Raw genomic sequence first — 20,746 nt, forward strand, 5'->3', positions numbered from 1 at the left:
TAGGCCCCCCGCAACCAGCAATACCACAGCAGGGGACGTGTGAACCACATCTCCGCAGAAAAAGCTCGGGAAAACCCGGACTGCATAGTGGGTACGTTCCTCGTCAACTCTACTCCAGCAACAATATTGTTTGATTGTGGTGCTTCGCATTCATTTATCACCCAAAAGTTTGCTACAAAGAGTGGTTTGAAATCTACATTCCTAAAGGGTCGTACGATGGTACGAACCCTGGGTGCAGTATTGAGGACCAACATAGGAGGTAGGGGAGTTGGGATCAGCATTGACGGAGTCGACTTCATGGAAGATCTCATCATCCTTAAGTCGCAAGGCTTGTACATGATCCTTGGCGTGGACTGGTTCGCCAAGCACCAGAGCATACGGGATTGCGCCAATTGGGCTATCACCATGACCAGCGACCAAGGAATCAAAGTCAAGTATGTCCCTGAGCATATCTCCGCTTGAGTCCCTCAGGTTAACTGCCTTTCAGGAAAGGAGCTAGAACAAGTGCTAGTGTTATGTGAATACCCGGACATCTTTGCGATGAACTACCAGGGATGCCTCCTGATTGAGACATCGAGTTCATCATTGAGCTCATGCCCGGATCAAGGCCTATGTACAAGAATCCCTATAGGATGGGATCTGAAGAAATAGCACAGCTAAAGAAGTAGCTAGCCGAGCAACTCAGGAAATTATTTATTCGCCCTAGTGCCTCACCTTCGGGATCACCTGTTCTATTTTTATCCAAGAAGGATGGGACTATTAGACTCTGCCTTGACTACTGGTCCCTCAATGAAGTCACAATAAAGAAAAAGTAACCACTCCGCAGGATTGAATACCTATTCGATTAGTTAAATGGTGCCAAGGTGTTCTCCAAGATAGATCTCAGGTTTGAGTACTACCAACTAAAGATTCTACCCGCAGACATAGCAAAGACGACATTTGTGACCAGGTATGGCCTGTACGAATGCACAGTCATGTCATTTGGGTTGACCAATGCCCTAGCCTACTACATGTACCTCGTGAACAAGGTCTTCATGGAATACCTGGACAAGTTTGTTGTCGTTTGCATCGACGACATACTTATCTTCTCCAAGCCCGAAGAAGAGCATGAGAAACACTTGAGGATGGTGTTGGAAAAGCTTCGAGAGCGTCAACCTTATGCCAAATTCAGCAAATGCAAATTTTAGTTACACGATGTTGGATTCATGGGTCATACCATGACGACTGATGGATTGGCAGTCGATCCCACCAAGATTACTACGGTAATGAACTGGGAGTCGCCAATCGATGTGAAGGAAGTTAGAAGCTTCCTCGGGCTCACGGGATATTACCTTAAGTTCGTGGAAGGGTTCTCTCGCATCGCCTGACGAATGACTCAGCTCTTGAAGAAAGGCAAGAAGTTCGAATGGACGCCGAAGTGCGAAGGAAGCTTGAAAGAACTAAAAAAGAGGTTGACCACCGCCCCGGTACTGGCCACTCCAAATATCAACAAGGTGTTCGTGATATACAGTGATGCATCAACAATCAGGCTCGGTGGCGTTCTGATGCAAGACGGCAGTGTCGTAGCTTATCTGTCATGGCAACTGTGCCCTCATGATGAGAACTACACCACTCATGATCTCGAGTTGACGGTCGTAGTTCATGCCTTGAAGACATGGTGGAATTACCTTTTGGGAAAGCGATGCAAAATATACACCGACCACACGTGTCTGAAGTATATTTTTACCCAAAAGGAATTGAATATGAGGCAGCGAAGATGGTTGGAGTTGATTAAAGACTACAACCTCAACATTCAATACCATCCCGGTAAGGTCAACATGGTAGCAGATGCCTTGAGCCAAAAGGCTTGCACCTAGAATGCCATGAGCAAGGAAAGGCTACCCACTCTATATGACGAGCTGGAAAGCTTTGGGTTGGAGCTAGTTGAACAAGGATTCCTGGCAAACCTTGAAGCCAAGCTCTCCCTGGTGGACGACATTAAAGAGGCCCAAAAAGGGCACGAGAGCAATGAAGGCATTAACAGGAAGATCAAGGAAGGCAAGGCCCTAGGATTCTCAGTGGATGGATGTGGAGTTGTGTGGTTTGGGAATCGCATGTGCATACCCAGCAAGGCTGAACTCAAGAATCTAATCTTGCAAGAAGCCCACGACACTCCATACTCGATCCACCCTGGTGGGAGCAAGATGTACCAAGACCTTAGAGAAAGATTCTGGTGGCATGGCATGAAGAGGGAAATAACTTCATATATCGCCAAATGTGACGTATGCCAGCAAGTCAAAGCTGAGCACCAATGACCTGCTGGGCTGATACGGCCTCTCCAAGTGCCCAAATACAAGTGGGATAAAGTTGGTATTGACTTCATCACTGGTCTGTCTAAGTGAGGTAAGAGAGACGACTCAATATGGGTCATTGTAGACCATCTGACCAAGGTGGCCCACTTCATCCCTGTCAGCACCACAGACGATGGTAGCCAGCTGGCCAATCTATACATCCATCATATCGCGAGCCTTCATGGGGTTCCCAAGGAAATTGTCTCCGACAGAGGCACGCAGTTCACCTCAAGAGTCTGGCAGAAATTCCAAGAAGCTCTAGGAACCAAACTCTCTTTCAGCACCAACTTCCACGCGCAGACCGGCGGACAGACGGAAAGAGTAACTCAAATATTGGAAGACATGCTTCGCGCTTGTATCTTGGCACACGAAACCAAATGGGAAGACTGTTTGAATTTCGCTAAGTTCTTTTACAACAACAGCCATCAGTCTAGTGTTTAGATGGCTCCATTCGAGGTATTGTACGGATGTAAGTGCCGCACTCCCCTCAACTGGTGCGAGACTGGTGAAGGATTGATTTTCGGGCCAGACATTCTTCTTCAAGCTGAAGAAAAGGTAAAACTCATCAGGGAGCACCTAAAGGCTGCCAAGTCGCGAGAGAAGAGCTACTTAGATTCACACCGCCGGGAAGTGGAACTCAACCCTAGAGATCATGTGTACCTCCTAATCACACCTCTCAAGGGAACAAAGCGATTCCATATCAAGGGAAAGCTCGCTCTAAGGTACATTGGACCTTTTAAGATCACTGCAAGGCATGGAGAAGTTGCCTACCAGTTGGACCTACCTCCGGAACTTTCGGGCGTGCACAACGTCTTCCAGGTGTCACAACTCCAGAAGTGCCTTCAAACGCCAAGCCGTCTAGATCTTTATAAGGACATCGATCATCAAGCTATTGACCTTCAGTCGGACCTCACTTATCGCGAGAGACCGATCCGCATCCTGGATGAAGTCGAGCGTTGTACCAAAAGCCGAACCATCAAGTACTTCAAGGTCTAGTGGAGCAACCACACCAAGGTAGAGCTAACATGGGAACGTGAAGACTACCTTAGGTCCGAGTTTTTGTACCTTTTTAGCACCAAGATTAGGAATCTCAGGGACGAGATTCTTGTAAGGGGGATAGGTTTGTCACACCCTGTTCTCACTTCACTTTGCCTCTCTTTCAAAATTTGGTTTAAATTAAAACTTTTTGAGTGAATGCCATGTATGCCTTGTTTCTACTTGTTGTATGTGTGCTTACAAGTAAATCCTTTAAAAATCAGTTCCCAAAATAATATTTTCTTAAAAATCCCTTTTAGTTATTTTGGTAAATTAAAACCTTGCTTTGGGATTACCTTGCAAGTCCTTGAATACAGGGCGTGCCATCAACCAAAGATTTTATTTTTATTCTGATATGATTATAACTCTTCAAAACCATTAATTAATTATATTTAAAGTTATTTTTTTATTTTACTTATATGTCCCTTTTTCTAAGGCCAGAAATGGTATTTTTGAGTGAAAAATTATTTTTCAACCATAAAACAAATCTAAGAAAATTTGAGAATACTCAAAGGACATATATTTTCCATACATAAGAGTGTCAACACCTAGTCATGTTCAAAATATTTCTGCAAACCTTTGAAAACCAATTCGATCAATTTTGATCTTTTGAAGTATTTCCAAAGGACATATTCTCAATAAATTCCCAAAAAATTGTCCCACATGCTATGTTTGGTGATCATGCCAAGTTTCACATCCATCCAAGGTGATTTCAATCACCAAATTATTTAGAAACCCTCCCTCTCCAGAATCAAGTTGGAGCAACTCTACATTGTGAAGTTTGTCCATTTGCTCTCAAACTTGGCAGGAGTGCTCAATACCTCAAATAAGGGGATGATGTCAAAAATAGGATTTGTGGGGATTGACGTACTCACATCTCACAAATAATGCAGATCCACGCATTTGAGGGCATTTTGAAGTTTACTTTGTCAAACTTGTCCAATGGAGCTCAAATTTTGTAGAGCCTCCTAATTATGCGTGAAACCAAATCCTATTAACTTTCACTCCATTTGGAGGAAGTTAGCTACCCCAAACACCCATCAAACACCTTCTGCCAAGATTGTAAAACAGAATCTAGCAACCACCACACTCACTCCCTTCATTCCAAATTCATGTCACAGATGGCCTATGCCCCTCCTCAATTGGAGACGAGAGGCCCAACTCTGGTTCAAGGAGAGGTTGCCAAAACCTTCATTTTAGCACTTGGACCAAGGCTGGCAGAATGACTTTGACTCTTTCTCTTCGGCTAGCTTGATCCTCCCTGGTTCCTATCGCCCAAAGAGCATCTATCCCATCTTCCAAACACGCTAAACATGGCAAAGACGTGCCAGAGCGCGCCAGTATGCCGTGGCATGCCAAAACTACGCTCACGCGCTACAGGGCGCACTCGAGGCCCACGGGACCAGCTTCGGCTGGTTCTTGCCTCCCCCTATTACCCCTCTTTGATCGCACCGACGACCGCATCCAGGGCAGCGTCGGACCCCTCCTTTCCCCCTCTCCTCTGACCATGGCGATGCGTTTCCGCTCATGGCCGAAACGGCCAGAAGGAACTCGCCACCTCGACGTGCCAAGGAGCTGCCCCCGCTTCTCCTGGAGATGTGAGTTGTATTTTTTCTTTTATTTTTATTCCTGTTTTTAAAATAAATCCACAAGATTAAATATTTATCCAAACTCAAATGTTTTTCCACCATAATTCTTGCCAAATTATGTAGTATTTAATAGTGGTGTTATAAAAAAATATAACAACTTTTATGCACATGTTTATTCCAAACCTATTTTAAGTATTTTTTAACTTCTGTTAAAAATACTTTAAAAATACATTTTTAGTCCAAATCTAAAAACAAACATTTTGATAAATAATAATAGGATTTTACATAATAGGTTAACATTTTTTATGTGTGTTTTACTCTATTTTTGGTTGTGATCCTTATTATTATTATTATTATTACGATGATAGATCACACGTTTGACGAAAGACTTGGACACGAAGACCTCGAAGACCCAGGATACCTAGCTGATCAAGGCAAGCAACCCTGTGACCATGTGTGAGAAAATGTTTTATGCATGCCATGATGAATATTTTATTCCAATGCATTTTGTCCTGATTAATCGGTACACCCTGTTACCGATGGCTCCTGTGGAGCACTTGCACTAAGCATGACCTTACCATCTATGAAGGCCACGCTGATGACTATTGACATGTAGACAGTAGTGGTACACATAGGATGAGCATATGCGTGGTGATGGCAAGACATAGGTGATATCAAAAGTTTTACGAAAACCCCGTCGGGTGCCACTAATGCCCGAGGGTGATGGTGTTGAGCTGGATGACCACTTGAGAAAGAAGTGGTGTACCAGAAAGGCTTTGTGTGAGTGGTTTCAGAAATTTGATTAGATTCAAGATTTGTCGACCGTCCCAACCTTACAAGTGTGGCCACGATACCCCTTTATGGGATGGGGCTGTGTTGATTTTTATGGTCATGCTAGCAAGGAGCCCCCATTACTAGCGGCAGGAGTGATATGATTACTCTCGTGACGGGGTCGTGCTAGGTAGGACGATTATGCTGTTTTTACGTGTTACGGGCACACCGTTGGTCCCAGCATGGACGATACGATCTAAAGTTGGTGCTCGTAAGACATACATCATGTGGGATGGTACCAATCGGGTGGAGTCTTTGTCTAGTGTCGTCAGGGGAAAGGCATTGATCGGGTACTTACCTAGGGTATGTATTATACCGCGAGTTGTGGATGACACGGAAGTTTCCCGGGTCTCGTGGGTACAACGTACAACTTCTGCAGACTGTAAAACTATTCGAATAGCTGTGTCCATGGTCAAGGACTATTGGGTGGTGCTGCTTAAACTACGTCTAGTACTTTACGCACAAACCAAGGGTTCGTCTGTATAAAGGTGTTACATGAGAAAGTAATTATTTAGTCAAGTTTGGTGACTTGACATGAAGGATGAACATGAGTTGTTCAGCCCACAGTGTACTTATGTTACCATCTATAACCGGTTCCCATATTTACTATTTACAACATGATGCATGATTATATAAATACTTGACCATGTTTATACACTTATAAACCCTGCTTTCCGCAAAGGATGCATTATACTTCATTTTGCACTCAATTACATAATCCGCATCATGGGATGTTTGTGAGTACATTCCAAGTACTCATTAGCTTGCCACTCGTTATTTTATTGACCAGACATGGAGGAACCAGAATATGGAGGGATATTCGCAATCGAAGACGGACACGCGAACTAGGACGCTTCCTAGTTAGAATGCCTATTGGTTAGGCTGATGGCATGGGTTCACGTTTACTACCAAGATTCTACTAGTAGTTGAGTTAGCGTGACTGGCCTTGATGACCCTATCTATGTAGGACCCGATCATAATGGTCATTATTTGTATCAAACATTAATCATGGATGTAAGACTCTTGTTATTCAGTATCTGTGTGTTCAGCGAGCATTCATCTCTAGGATCACTGTACATGTTCATTCGGTGATCACGACTCGTAAGTCGGGTTCCCCACACCCGACATCCCGTCATTATAATCTTGTCTAGTAATATTTTCAGTAGTCGCGATATTTCCTCAAACACCACCTCCCCCACCACCAGCACCACAAGAACTTTGCGCAAATTACATCAAAAAAAGTGGAAAACCTTCGCTCACACACACACCACTCCCCCTTGCTCGATCCCTAGCTAGCTAACTGCCGCCGCCAAGCTCCACTTTCCTCTTGAAGATCGATCACAAGTGTTTGGACTCGCACACATATTTATATGTCACGGCAGCCGGCTATGGCATCGATCTCGTCGACAGTGATGGCTTGACCCGTGCTATTCCACAGGTTAAGTGGCGTACCCCCACTCCTCGGGTTCAACCCCCGTGGATCTCCTCCATGGCCCCGCCGCCGATCTACTCTACGTTGTTGTCAGGAATTTGCCTTCAGTTTCGAAGCTCGCATTCCATGGCGGTGTCTCGGCATCGTCAGCTGCCAAGTCATGCCTCACTAATGACTACATTAACAACAAGGGCGCCCTATCTGTCTCTTCCAAGGGGAAGTAGCCCATCCACGACATCGTGGAGGGCACCTTCCAGCAGTGCTCTTCCAAAGGGAAGGAGCCAAGATAGAAAACAGGGAGGAGTGGTGGAGATACATCGAATAAGTTAGGCGGGTCAGGCTGAAGGTAAATCCCAAGTATTTTATTCAGATGGCATATTTTTATTATTCGGCTCGTTGTTTTGGTAAGAAGCTGGGCGGGCCATAGCCTTTTTTATTTCAACATAGCTCCGCCACTGACAGGGAGTCCACGGTGCACACCCACTGCCCAGGCTCTTCCAAGGGGAATGAGCCCATATTTGACAATTGAGGAAACCCACGATTTGTTTGTCGTGCCTCCTAAAAGGGGGGGGACTTCCTATGAGCGTGCTTGTTACTTTTGCCATTCTAGGTTTAAACCATGAATCGTTAAACCTTTTTAGTTATGCAAAATGTAATGTTAAAAAGTGCAATTTGATATACTGGAGTATGAATTGTTAAGTTCAATTCCATGAGTGCATATGTTTGCTGTTTGTAGTGAGCATATACATTGTTTAGCTGTTTTTGGATGTTTATAGTGGACATATCTCCAATTACAATTGCTAGATTTGGTTGTTCAATCATACATTTTCTTCTTGTTTAAGCTGGTGTAGTTAACACACCCCTATTTATTTCAGTTTTGTCACAATGTGATGTTCAACCATACAATTTGATGTTTCAGGACATTGTACATTCTATGCATTTTCAACAATACCGATATGAATGATTATTTGTTTGATATTAAGTATGTTGTAGTGAGTATATGCCTCCTTTAAATTTTTTTGGTTGTTTGTGGTTAGCATTTGTTGAGTTTAAATAGCTATATTTGGTTGTTTGTTATGTCTTGTTTATTTAGTTATTCACAATGTGTAGTAAAATTTCATCAATACGAGTTCAATGGCTCGAGAAAGCAGCCCATTCCATGATTTTGTTTTTTCTTGCATAATTTGCTTGTTTTTTTTCAATCTCTGATGTTCAATTATAGAATTTAATATTTAAGTACAAGCTTTGTTCTATGCAATCTCAACAATACCATTATGAATGACTATATTTGGTTGTTGTTAAGCCTGTTGTAGTGAGCATATGCCTATTTTCGTTTTTGATTCCCATGGCTATTTGTTTCCCATGTTATATTCCCTTTTGCCATAACTTAAGATGTTAATACATCCAAAATGTTAGTATATTGGATGTAATTATATCTTATATGGTGGTTTGGAGAGAGTATTATACTACATCAGTGTGCAATTGCAGTTTAGCTTCTAATGTTACTTGTTGCTTGTCGCTACATATGTCACTCGGAAATATCCATGCTTAGACCCTTTTTGTACATGTGGCAATGAGATATTCATGAACCAACATCATGCGAGGTATGTAATAAAGATTGTTAGGCCAATGGGCCAAAATGTGGTAATTAAACTATTTATTTACAATTTGTCCATGACAAGAGTGATCTGTAGTATGTGAACTCAGAACTCTGTAGCCTTTGTACTGCCCATAATGAGTTGTTAGGTGAAAATGAAATTGTACATGATTGTTAGACATGAAATTGTACAAGTATTTGTACCTGATTACAATGCCTATGTGGAAGTTCTCATGAAGATATTGAAGGATGGGCTAGAGTCGTGTGTACATTCGACATGGAGGATGGCACACTACGGGTATTCGGCTTCACCGTTCAAAGCAACCAGAATATATTTTTCCATTTGCTTTACCGTCTTTAATACAAGTATTCAGCCATGATTCATCATTCTTTAATTGGTGCTTATGTAATTCTTTTTTTTTGCCTAATTCTTTTTTTGACGTAATTCTTGAACTCTATACCTGTGAATCAAATAATGCACTGGTTGTTGAACCTATCTATCTATGGATATCTTGGACATGTAAAAACCTATTCCTACTTTCAAATTAAAATTATGTATAATTTTAAAATCCAGCGATTAAAAGAGAAACAGTTCTTGTGTCGGTTATTACACTGCACACGGCTTGTAAATACCTCATGATTCGACACGTTTCACACACAGAAAACATGTGCGGCCATGAACTCAAATGCCGTTTGCAAACTATGTGTGAAGAAAGATGATATTGCAAATGGTGCAACCGAATTCAACATTGGTGATAGCTCTATCACACACAGTCCACAATTATAAATTGTTTGTGATGCAATACCCATCATAAATGTTGCACCATATAATTGTGCGTGCAATATTTATCCTATCTGAGATGAGTCCAATATTCGGACGTTTCTTAAATTTACTTGTTAGTTACAAACCGCAAACGGGTCAGAAAATGTACATGTTTGTGATATACTCCTTATCCTACACGATTTGCAATCATGAACTATTTGTGATGTTGCGCGCATTATAAACGGTGCAAAACGGAGTAGCGCGTGCAATGGTAATGTGATCTCACATGAGTAGCAAAGATGAGTCGTAGGTGAAGTATGACTAATTTCAAATGGTTGACTGATGACTCTCATTTGTGATAGATGTAGGCATCCCATACGTGCAGACATCCCATACGCTTAGTTTTGCCGAACGTTTGCGTTTCATCGGTCACCATCACAGATGATTTTTTCTATTTCGTGTGGGATGGACCCACCCTATCGCCCACACATGCTAGGGAATAGTTTAGAACTACATCACAAAAAGGGGTTAAAAATCGCTTGCATAGCACGTCGCTGCACTACTGTAAAATTGGGTAAACGAAATGAAGCGGGGTGGGAGCGACCGTACATGGTCCAAACATAATAAAGTGTGGAGGCTATAAAGAAATGCCACGAAACCACAAATTTTTGCATCTCTCGAGGCGGGTAGTTTTTTCTGAGATTTATCAAGTGGGTTCATCTTACATGGCTCATCCTCATTTTTAGACACACATGTAAAGCTAATCCTAAGTTTCCACGTGGCCACAAACATATGACACAAAAAGTTGCCAAATTTTCACTAGAAAATGCCTTATTTTGCAGCAGAATAATTGACATTACTTCATGCGCTCACTAATTTACAAATATATCATCAATTTACATGTAGATGAACTACACAAAATATTCACTACGCCATGGATGCATGCAAACACCACGTCACCGCCGTCATCATGACCTTCCTCGGCTAGAAGGAGTTTTCATAGGAGCTTGGCAAGTCGATGAGATCCACTAGTTCCACGACAGGGAACAACAGGGCTACCTCGGCAAGGATCTACTATGGGGCCTCTCTCTAGGTCTGCCGCTATCGATGAAGCTACTGTCACACCATGTGTTTGTACCACTTTGTCACTTCTGTTTTCTTTCCAAAATTTGGAGTCAATTAAAAACTTTTGAGTGATTGTTAAGATTGTTTCGATTGCCACTTGCTTGTGTGCTTACTTGTGATTTAGCTCACCATAACCACTTTCCTCCTAAGAACTTCTACCTTTGACCCCAAACCCCTGCCAATGATCAAGCCATGGGTATAGAATCAGAAAATATTTTTATAAAATATTAATCCAGGCAAAACCCTTTTATTTATTTTTAAGTTCCAAAACCCGTGGATTGGGATTTGCACTACAAGTACCTAATTTATAGGAAATGTTTTTCCCGGATGATATATCTTAATTCTATTAGTAAAATAACTTCCCAAAACCAGAAAATACTTATTTCAAATGTTATTTTCCTATTTTTCTTAAATGACCTTTTGTGAGGCAAGAAATGATATTTCATGGGGAAAAGTTATTTTCCTACTTTGGAATAATTTGACAAAAATTAGGACAACTCAGAAGACATATTTTCCATATACGTGAGTTTCAATCCATGGTCATGTTCAAAATATGGCAAATCCCTTAAAAATCATTTCTGCCTATTCCAATCTTTCGAAAAAATTCCAAACGAAATATTCTCAATAAATTACTGGAAAATTCCAGCATCTCCCACATAATATATGTGGTGATTATACCAAGTTTCATTTCCATCCAAGATGGTTTGGTTAATCTAACAATTCATAACCCCCTTCTGTTCAGAAGAAAGTTTAAAGAACTCTACATTGCCAAGTTTGTCCAATTGATCCCAAATTTTGCAGGAGTGTTAAAAACCCCAAAAGAGGAGGGCATGCCAAGTTTTGCATTTGTGGGTATTGGGTTGATCACACTTGCCCACAGGATTGTAATTCTGCCCCTTTGTGGGTTTTTCCAAGTCTACATTCTCAACCTTGCTCAAATGAGCTCAAACTTTGTAAACCCTATTATTTCTTCCCATAATCCAATCATGTTAATTTTCATTGCCTTTAGAGTAGGTTAACTTCTCCAAATCACCATCAAACACCTTGTGCTCATTTTGAAAATCAGAAACTAACACCCCTTCCAACCTACTCCTTCACACCAAATCAATATCATAGGTTGCATGTGTAGCCCCACACCTGCAGCCGAGAGCCTCAACTCAAGTTCAAAGAGAGGAAGACAAAAACCTCAATTTACTTCGTGGAATCATTCTCGTAGTACCTATTTTTCTCCCCCTCTATGGCCATCAATGTTCTCCTCGGCCTCAAAGCATCTAGAGAACATCTCCCCAACCCCCAGGCACTACAAGACACGGCGTAGACATGCCAGAGCGCGCCAGCATGCCATGGCACACAATAGCTGCGTTCTGGACGTGCCACAGAGCTCGCATGCATCAAGGGAGGCCAACCCTAGGCAGGCTTCGCCACCACAACCTGTCCAGCAGTGAGTGCATCAATGGCCGGATCCAACACGACACAGGGCCGCCCTCTTTCCCCTTTTCTCCTGCCCTGCTGACGCGTGGCCGCGCGCGCTCAAATCCGTTAGGTGGATCTTGCCACCCCGGCGTGTGAAGGGGAAGCCCCGCTCCCTTTGACCCTCCCAGCTCGCATAGACCGCACCCACCAAGTCCCAAGACATGCCGCATGTACCTTCTCTCCCTTGCTAACCGTTGTTGCAACCTCGTCGGTGCACCACCTCTCGGTGGACCGCATCCCCCTATAAATAGACCACCCCGGCTCCTCTCCGACCCTCTTGGACCTCACTCACACCTCCAATCGACCTCCCCAACTTCTCAAACGATCTATTCGACCACTAGTGCTCGAGATCGACCAAGGTGCCGCCGCGTCAGGGCTTAGTCGATCTCGGGATACAAGCCCGCTCTGGCGCTCATTTTGCCTCTTTCGTGGCCATAGACGACTACTGCTTCATCTCCAACTCTTCCCCGACCTTTCCCCTCTTTGAACGTCGTCACTAGCCACCTCCCAAAATCCTCCGCTGCAGACACCTCATCGCCAATGACTCCAGCCACCTGAGCCTCTCCCTCGACCTCCATATGAAAGGCGGGAGTGGAGAGGATCCATTCCCGCACTCGCCCTTCATCGTTGTCGCCTAAGCTGCCACCAATGAGCCTTACCCTCTCTGCGCCTCGAGGTAGAAGATGACCTAACAGGGAGCCCCACATGTCAGTGTTGGTCTCTCTCTCCTCCCCCCTTCCAGTTGCTTCCCATAGGGCTCCACACGTGAGGTTCAAACCTGACGGCACGCGCGCATCTGGGTTGGCTCGCTCGCCGGCTAGTTGTGCTAGCCCAGCTGCTGCCTAGCTCCAGCTAGGGCACACAGCCCATTTTTCTGATTTTTTAAAATAATTCCACAGGATTAAAAATGCATCGAAATCCAATTGTTTTTCCACCATAAATCTTGTATGAATATGAGGAATTTAATAAAATTATCTGTGTAATTTTTATAGAAACTTTTATGTATAGGTTTATTTTAAAACCTAGTATAGTGTAATTTCAGCTTTTGTTAAAATAGTTTAAAAAACATTTTATACCCCAAAACCAGGAGAAAATATTTTTGGAAGTGGAGTTAGTATTTTAGAGAGTAGAGCAACATTTTTGAAGTGGATTATGTGCTTTGTTTTTGTTGTGATTCTTATTATTTTTATTACTACCGTAACGATAGATAACATGGTTGATGAAGGAATTGGACCCGGAGACCTCGAAGACCCCGTAGACTTTGCTAACCATGGCAAGCATCCCTTTGACCATGTTCGAGAAAATACGTTCATGCATGCCATGTTTATTATTTCAATCCGATGCATATGATCATGATTGAATCGGTAAACCCCTCGGTATGTTGTTTCCGACGGCTCCTCGATAGATCTTGCATTTGAGAATGACCCTCCCATCTATGAGGGTCACACAGATAAAAATTCATAGGTTGATAGTAGTGCTATCCATAGGATGAGCATATGCATGGTAATGGTAACACAGAGGTGATTTCAAAAGCTTTTCAAAAACCCCGTCGGGTGCCACTAATGCCTGAGGGTGATGGCATTGATATTGTGACCACTTGAGAGAGAAATGGTGTACCGGAAGGAGGTTTTTTCCGTGTGTGTGGTTTCGAAGACAAGGAGGGATTTAAGATGTTTCGACAAATCCCAAACTTACATGTGCGACCATGATACCCCTTATGGGAGCACTACAAGAAATATGTCAACTAGCGACCTTCTTGCAGTGACGCTGATAGAAATGGTTGTAAATCTATGACCATTTGAGACCAATTGGTCGTAAGAGCTCCGGAGGGGTCCTAACCCTAAAAACTAACGTCCATTTTCAGGAGAAAGGTCGTAACTTCCTTATTGTAAATGGTCGTAAAGCGGACAGCACTAGCCACTGCCTTATTTCTAGCTGATAATGACCAATATAAATTGTCATTACTAGTTAGTTCGAATGCATTAGGATGGTTAGGCAGCCACCTCAGCAACCTCAGCTTACCTCTCATTTTTGCTTACTTCTCATTCAACAAAGATCAAACACTTACAGGTGGGACCCATTTGACACCAGAAGCACACATGAGCACCAAATTCGTTGGGTAATTATTTTACCCGAGTGGGGACTCGAAAGCACGACCACTGTGTTGTGGCTGCTTGTTGACTACCACTAGGCTAGAGAGGGATTGCTACCCATCTACCGGAATGACTTTATATATTATATAAAACAACAGTTGTCTCTTGCCAAATCTAAGTCATTGACAAGTGGGACATATTCCCTATATCGGACAAAGCCAACACTTAGCCAAGATTTCTAGGTCTTCTCGGACAAGGGACACAACGGAGGCGACGACAGAGGCGACGGCGGGGGCAAACAACGCGGGCCGGTAGCGGAAGCAACCTGCAGGGGCGGTGACCAGCAGTGGTGGTGCCGGGGCCACTCGCCTTGACCACGACAGGAACAACGACCTCACTCACGCATGGGGGACTCGTTGTCGCCGAGCATGGGGTAGTCGCCGCCGCCGCAAGTAGACCTCGCCCATGTATGCACCCCTCTCCTCCCCCTCTCCACTCTCCCTTTCCTCTTTGTTGATGCCATTGAATTGATGTAGATTTGTAAGGAGAATCTCCACACACACACACACACTGATTTGATGTAGTTTTGTTGTAAGCTTGGAAAAATCTTTTGGAAATGTCATTCATGAATTTGGTAGAAATTGTGAAGAGAATTTCTGTTGATGAAATTGTTAGGAGAATTGTTGTTGATGAAATTTTTACACCTCTAAACATGAAGGGAGTTGATGTATATTTGATGTTACGCCTCTGAAATTTTAGCCTCAAATCTATTAAAGAACATGAATATTGATGTAGATTTGATGCAAACTAGAAAAAACAATATTTCTTTATAGCAGCATATCTTGTTATTGTTGGTGGTTTAACCACAGTAGTTGTTTGTAAACCACCTCTGTTTTTTTGTGAAGCAGCATGTTTTTGTTAGCTATTCTTTTCTCCCATGTGAAATATGCATTTCCATTTGAATTGCTTTTTATTGCTCCCATGTGAAATCAGTAAACCATGTGAACTGTACTAAGTAGTGAAAAATTGGAAATAGTTGAATGTTGTCGTTAGGCAATTAGCATATAAAGTTGGGTGCCTACATTATTTTCTGGATTTTGAACTGCCATTACTTCCATCCATTTTCATTAATCAAAGTTGATGTACTTAGATAGATTTGCTAAGTTGCAACAATTGCTGTCTTTTGTAGATGGACAGAAGCTGGATTAGAAAGAGAGTTAGAAGGTCTTCGAAAGAACATATGAAAGGAGTTGATGAATTCATGCAATTTGTTCGGTGAAATTTTGCCAAGGATGCTATCATTGTTTGCCCATGTTGTGATTTCCTCAATCGTTCGAGAAAATCTCAAGGAGTAGTGGAAGATTATCTGCTTCTTAATGGATGGCGAGCACATATGATAGATGGATATATCATGGAGAACCTTTAGACGGACAACCTCAACATACTGAAGTTGATACACAGGCCCCTCATATGATGGGCGATGGTGATGGTGGTATTGATTTTATGGAAAATATTTTGCGAGAGAATGTTGGTTTGGAGGAAGAGGATGGGAATGAACATGATAGGATTCCTGACCGATTGAATGATCTGCACGATGCTGTAGATCATGCTGATGGACAGAAGTCGATATTTGCTGAGGTGTTAGAGGAGGCAAAGCACGCAGCTCATAAAGGGGGTAAATTTTCAAGATTTACCTTCACCGTGAAGTTACTCCACATCTAGTCTTTCTACCGGATTAGCAATGCTGCATTCAACGCAATACTCCGCCTTTTGACCTTGCAATTCCCTTATAGTTGTGTTCCCGGGTCTTATGATAAAGCATTGAGCATAATCCGCATGCTGGGGCTAAGTTATATTTCAATACATGTGTGCCCAAATGAAATGCCTGTAGGTGGAAAGATGCTGATGGGACGAAGTCAATACCAGAGAAGGTAATGAGGCACTTTCTGTTGATACCTAGGCTGCAGCAGATGTTTATCTCAAAGAAATCATCACCGGAGGTACAATGGCACAAGCTTCAGCGGCAACCTGTGGACAATGAGCTGAGCCATCCAGCGGATGAAGCGGCATGGAAAGAATCAGACAGTGAACATGGAGATTTTTCTGCAGATCCAAGGAATATAAAACTCGGCATTGCCACAGATGGCTTTAATCCATTTGGGAACATGAGAACGTCTTATAGAATGTGGTCCGTTTTTGTGGTGCCATACAACCTGCCACCATGGGCATGCATGGATCAGTCCTACTTCATGATGTCATTGCTTATCCCAGGTACAGAGTCTCCAGGAAAGGATGTTGATGTCTTTATGGATCCCCTCGTAGAATAACTGCTCTAGCTCTGGACTGGTGTACCTACATACGATGCCTCAAGTTCGGAAGAAAAGTTCAATCTATGTGTTGCAATCATATGGTCCATCCATGATTTCCCGATCCTGCACACTCTATCTAGGAGGATCACAGTGGGTTATCAGGCTTGTGTCCATTGTGACAAAGACCCTTGCTCAAAGAGACAAAGGAGCAAGATCTGGTATATTGGGCACCGCTGCTTTCTTCCCTGATACCCTCGCTGGCAAAGAAGCAAAGATTTTAATGGTGAGAATCAAACCCGTGACAAGCCAGCTGAATTCACTAAGGAAGAGATGGAGCAGCAACTTGAAAAGGTGAAGGATGTGAGACCAGGAAAGCTTGCAAAGAAAATAAAGTGTGAGGAAGATCAATGTTGGTACCGGACGTCTTGTTTGTGGGACCTGCCAGACTGGGCTGGTCTGAAATTAAGACATAATCTCGATATAATGCACATTGAGAAAAACATATGCGAGAATCTGCTAGGGACGTTTCTGAACATTGAAGGGAAAACAAAGGACATGGTTAGTTCTAGGATTGATTTGGAGGACATGGGCATAAGTGAAGATTTGCATCTACATCATGATGAAGATGGAGATTCATTTGAAACCTTGCATTATGTGAATTCATAAGAGTGGTGAGATTTCCAGATGGTTATGCTACTAACCTAGAAAAGTGTGTTACTTCTGATGGATTCAAGCTTTCAGTACTAAAAACCCATGATTGTCACATCCTCCTCCAAAGGATTTTACCGGTTGGCCTTCGTGGAATCATGGACAAGGATATATATGCAGCGGTTGCGGAGTTGGGAAATTTCTTTAGAGAACCGTGCTGCAAAACACTCAAGTTAATTGTTCTCGAAAGACTTGAAAAAGAAATCCCAATTATTCTTTGCCAGCCCGAGAAAATTTTCCCTCCAGCTTGCTTCAGTGTGATGGTCCATTTGGCGATGCACTTACCAAAAGAGTTAATGCTTAGAGGCCCTGTGCAATATGGTTGGATGTACCCAATCGAAAGAAGGCTTCTTACTTGTAAGCGTTATGTGCGAAACATCGCAAGACCTGAAGGTTCGATTATTGAAGCATATGTCGTTGACGAGTGCTTGACTTTTTGCTCTAGATACTTTAGCGATGTGGAAACAAGATGGAACCGGCCGGGCAGAAATAGGGAGCGGCCTGATTCATAGAGTGGTGATGTCTGATTTTTCAACCGTGGTGTGAACTTTCTCGGAGCCTCGCAATACTTGGAGGCTGGTGATGAGTATGACAAGATGGTTTGGTATGTGCTGAGCAATTGCGCCGAGGTTCTACCATATATCGAGTACGTTAAATCGTGTGCACTCGTTATATTTTTTTGCTTGTGTTGGCACCAACCTAATGTTTTAAGTCACATGTTTTGTTGGCATTGCAGGAAATGCAAGGAAGAGTTAAATTAAGAAGAAAGCCAGGTCAATGTTGATATAAGGGTTGGCAAGGGATTTTATAAATGGTTTAAGAATCATGTGAGATCTTTAGCCACATGTTTTATGTTTTATGTGTTATTCACCAGCTGTTAAATACCATTGCTGCTAAATGGTTTATTTGTGCATATTGGAAAGTTGCATGAGGAGAAGAAGGTGAGTGATGATCTATTTGCTTTGGCATGCTTACTGGATAAGCGAGTGAGAGTGTATTCAGCATGCTTTGCTAATGGTGTCCAGTACTACACCGTTGATCGTGAGGAATAGTGGAATCGTCATTGAGCGGTCACATGATGGTGAGAACATTGACTTCTATGGTCAGCTGAGAAGCATCGTAGAGTTGCAGTACATCTCTAGTGGAGGCATCCGTCGCTCGGTTGTCTTACTTCGCTGTGACTGGTTTGATCTTGGTAGCAAGACGAAGAGACGCTCTTGTGTCAAATATGATGGCCACTTCAAAAGCATCAACACTTCAAGGTGCTGGTACAAGAGTGATCCCTTTATTCTAACAACACAAGCAACAATGGTGTTTTACCCTCCAGACACTCATTTTCACAGAAAATGGCGAGTTCTGCAAAACTTTGAGCACACACACTTGTGGAGTGTGACTGAAACTAAAACTGAAGTGGAAAAGGGCCCCGGTGGTCGTGTTCTAACATATCACCATGATGACTCTACAGAAATTCCGGTGCAAGCTGATGATGTCTCTACGGAAGTTCTGATGCAAAGCAGAGTGCGAAGGGACCGGGAACGTGTGCTCGTTGATGCTGTATTAGTTGAAGGCATCAAGAAAATAAGAAAGGTGGTAGTGGATGGACATGAGAGGGAGGATGAGGAAAACATGACTGATCATACTATGGTGCAATATTGTAGTGACGATGAGGAAAAGAGGAGTGGGCATAGAGTTCCCTGTTTTGGTAACGACAATGTGTAGCGAATGGACATGAAGGTATATTTTGTCTCCTTGGTGATCCTTCTAACTCTCTGTAGTTTTCCTTGCAATTCTCTATAGTGTTCCTTCTTGTGCATATGCATGGTGACCCTGATGTACTACAATTCTCTCCAGGTAGCAAAATGCTTGAAGATCCCGATGGCTGTAGTGATGTGATGGCTGTTGTGATAAAATGGTCTTGATGGTTGTAGTGATAAAATGATCCTGATTGTTGTAGTGATAAAATATCTTGATGGTTGTAGTGGCAAAATATTTGATTTCCTTTTATGAACATTTGATGTCATCCTGATGGTTGTAGTATTTTGTAAGAATCAACATTTTGGATGCGAAATACTTGTTGTGATTGTTATGATGCTGGTGCATTTCGGATGCTTATTGTTATGCACAAATGTCGTCTTGTAATTCTGGAAGATTGCAAAATATTTTTCCTGAAGTTTTTTTAACTGAATTGAGACATATGCGGCTCCATCACACATTTAGCAAAAAATATGCGCGAGTGGGGACTAGAACCCATGACCGTGCGCATTTCACTGTGTTTCTACCACTGGGCTAGGACGAGGCTACTAATCTTATATTGATGGTCACACACACGTGTCTGATCCCACGCGTGGCTCAAAGGACCAAACCCACGCGTGGCCAATAAATAATGTGCGAGCGGGGGCTCGAACCCACGACCTAGCGCTTATTTCACTGGGTTTCTACCACTGGGCTAGGAAGAGGCTGTTGGTTTTGTAATATATGCCCACCTTTTTCACGTATCAAACACATAATGCGCGAGCGGGGGCTAGAACCTATGCTTTGCCCCACTCTACCTCTCCACTCGACCCGCTCCTCCTCTCCACTCGACCCACTCCTCCTCTCCGCTACCGGCTCCTTCCTCTCCCAACGCTGCCGACTCCTTCCTCTCTCTCCGTCGGTGACTTCTATCTCTCTCCCGAGGTATCAATCCGCCTACTCCTTCCTCTTCCTGTTACTTGTTTTTCTATTACTATTTAGATTAGGGTTCTTGCCGCCACCTATATATGATTAGACTACTGTTCTTGCTGCCGCCTAAATTGGATTAGATTAGGGTTCCTAGCTTTGGTAATGTAGATAGATTAGGTTTGTTATCTACTGTTGAGGCCCTGTTGATGTTGATGTTTTTGGTAGTAGCAAAATATGGAATGACTAGAAGAATAAAACAGAGTGTTGTTGATGTTTTTGCCATCAGCAATGTCCTTGTTTTCTTACTACTATTCAAGGGTGTTGTTGATGATGATGTTGATGTTCTTCTTATACTCATTGCCCCTTTGCGAAGATAGATTAGTAGAAAATTGAGGCAATTGCCATTTATAGTTTCCTATGTTGTTTCATTTCATGGAGAATGAGTAGAAGAAGAAAACAGAGGTGTTCTTACCATCATAAATGTCCACAAGTGCATTGCTTTTTTTCTCAGTTTTGCCATCAGAAACTTGGCTCCATTCCAACTATGTCATGTCCTGTTTATGGTAACTTGTTGTTTAATTACAATGCTAGTTTTCTTACTATAGAGTGGTCTCCATGAAAAGTTGTTTGTGCATATTATCAATCATGTCATATCAATTCAAAAAGATTCTCCTTAAAACATGCACTTGTTTCATCTTCACTCCAATTAAACCCTTCCTTTTCATATGATTGACTGAAATTATCAAAAGGGAAAATACTCTCTTATTATATTTGTTATTTTGTTTGCTGCCAACACTGGC

The sequence above is a fragment of the Hordeum vulgare genome, chromosome 2H (genome assembly GCF_904849725.1).
Source record: "Hordeum vulgare subsp. vulgare chromosome 2H, MorexV3_pseudomolecules_assembly, whole genome shotgun sequence".
In the NCBI taxonomy this organism is placed as follows: Eukaryota; Viridiplantae; Streptophyta; class Magnoliopsida; order Poales; family Poaceae; genus Hordeum; species Hordeum vulgare.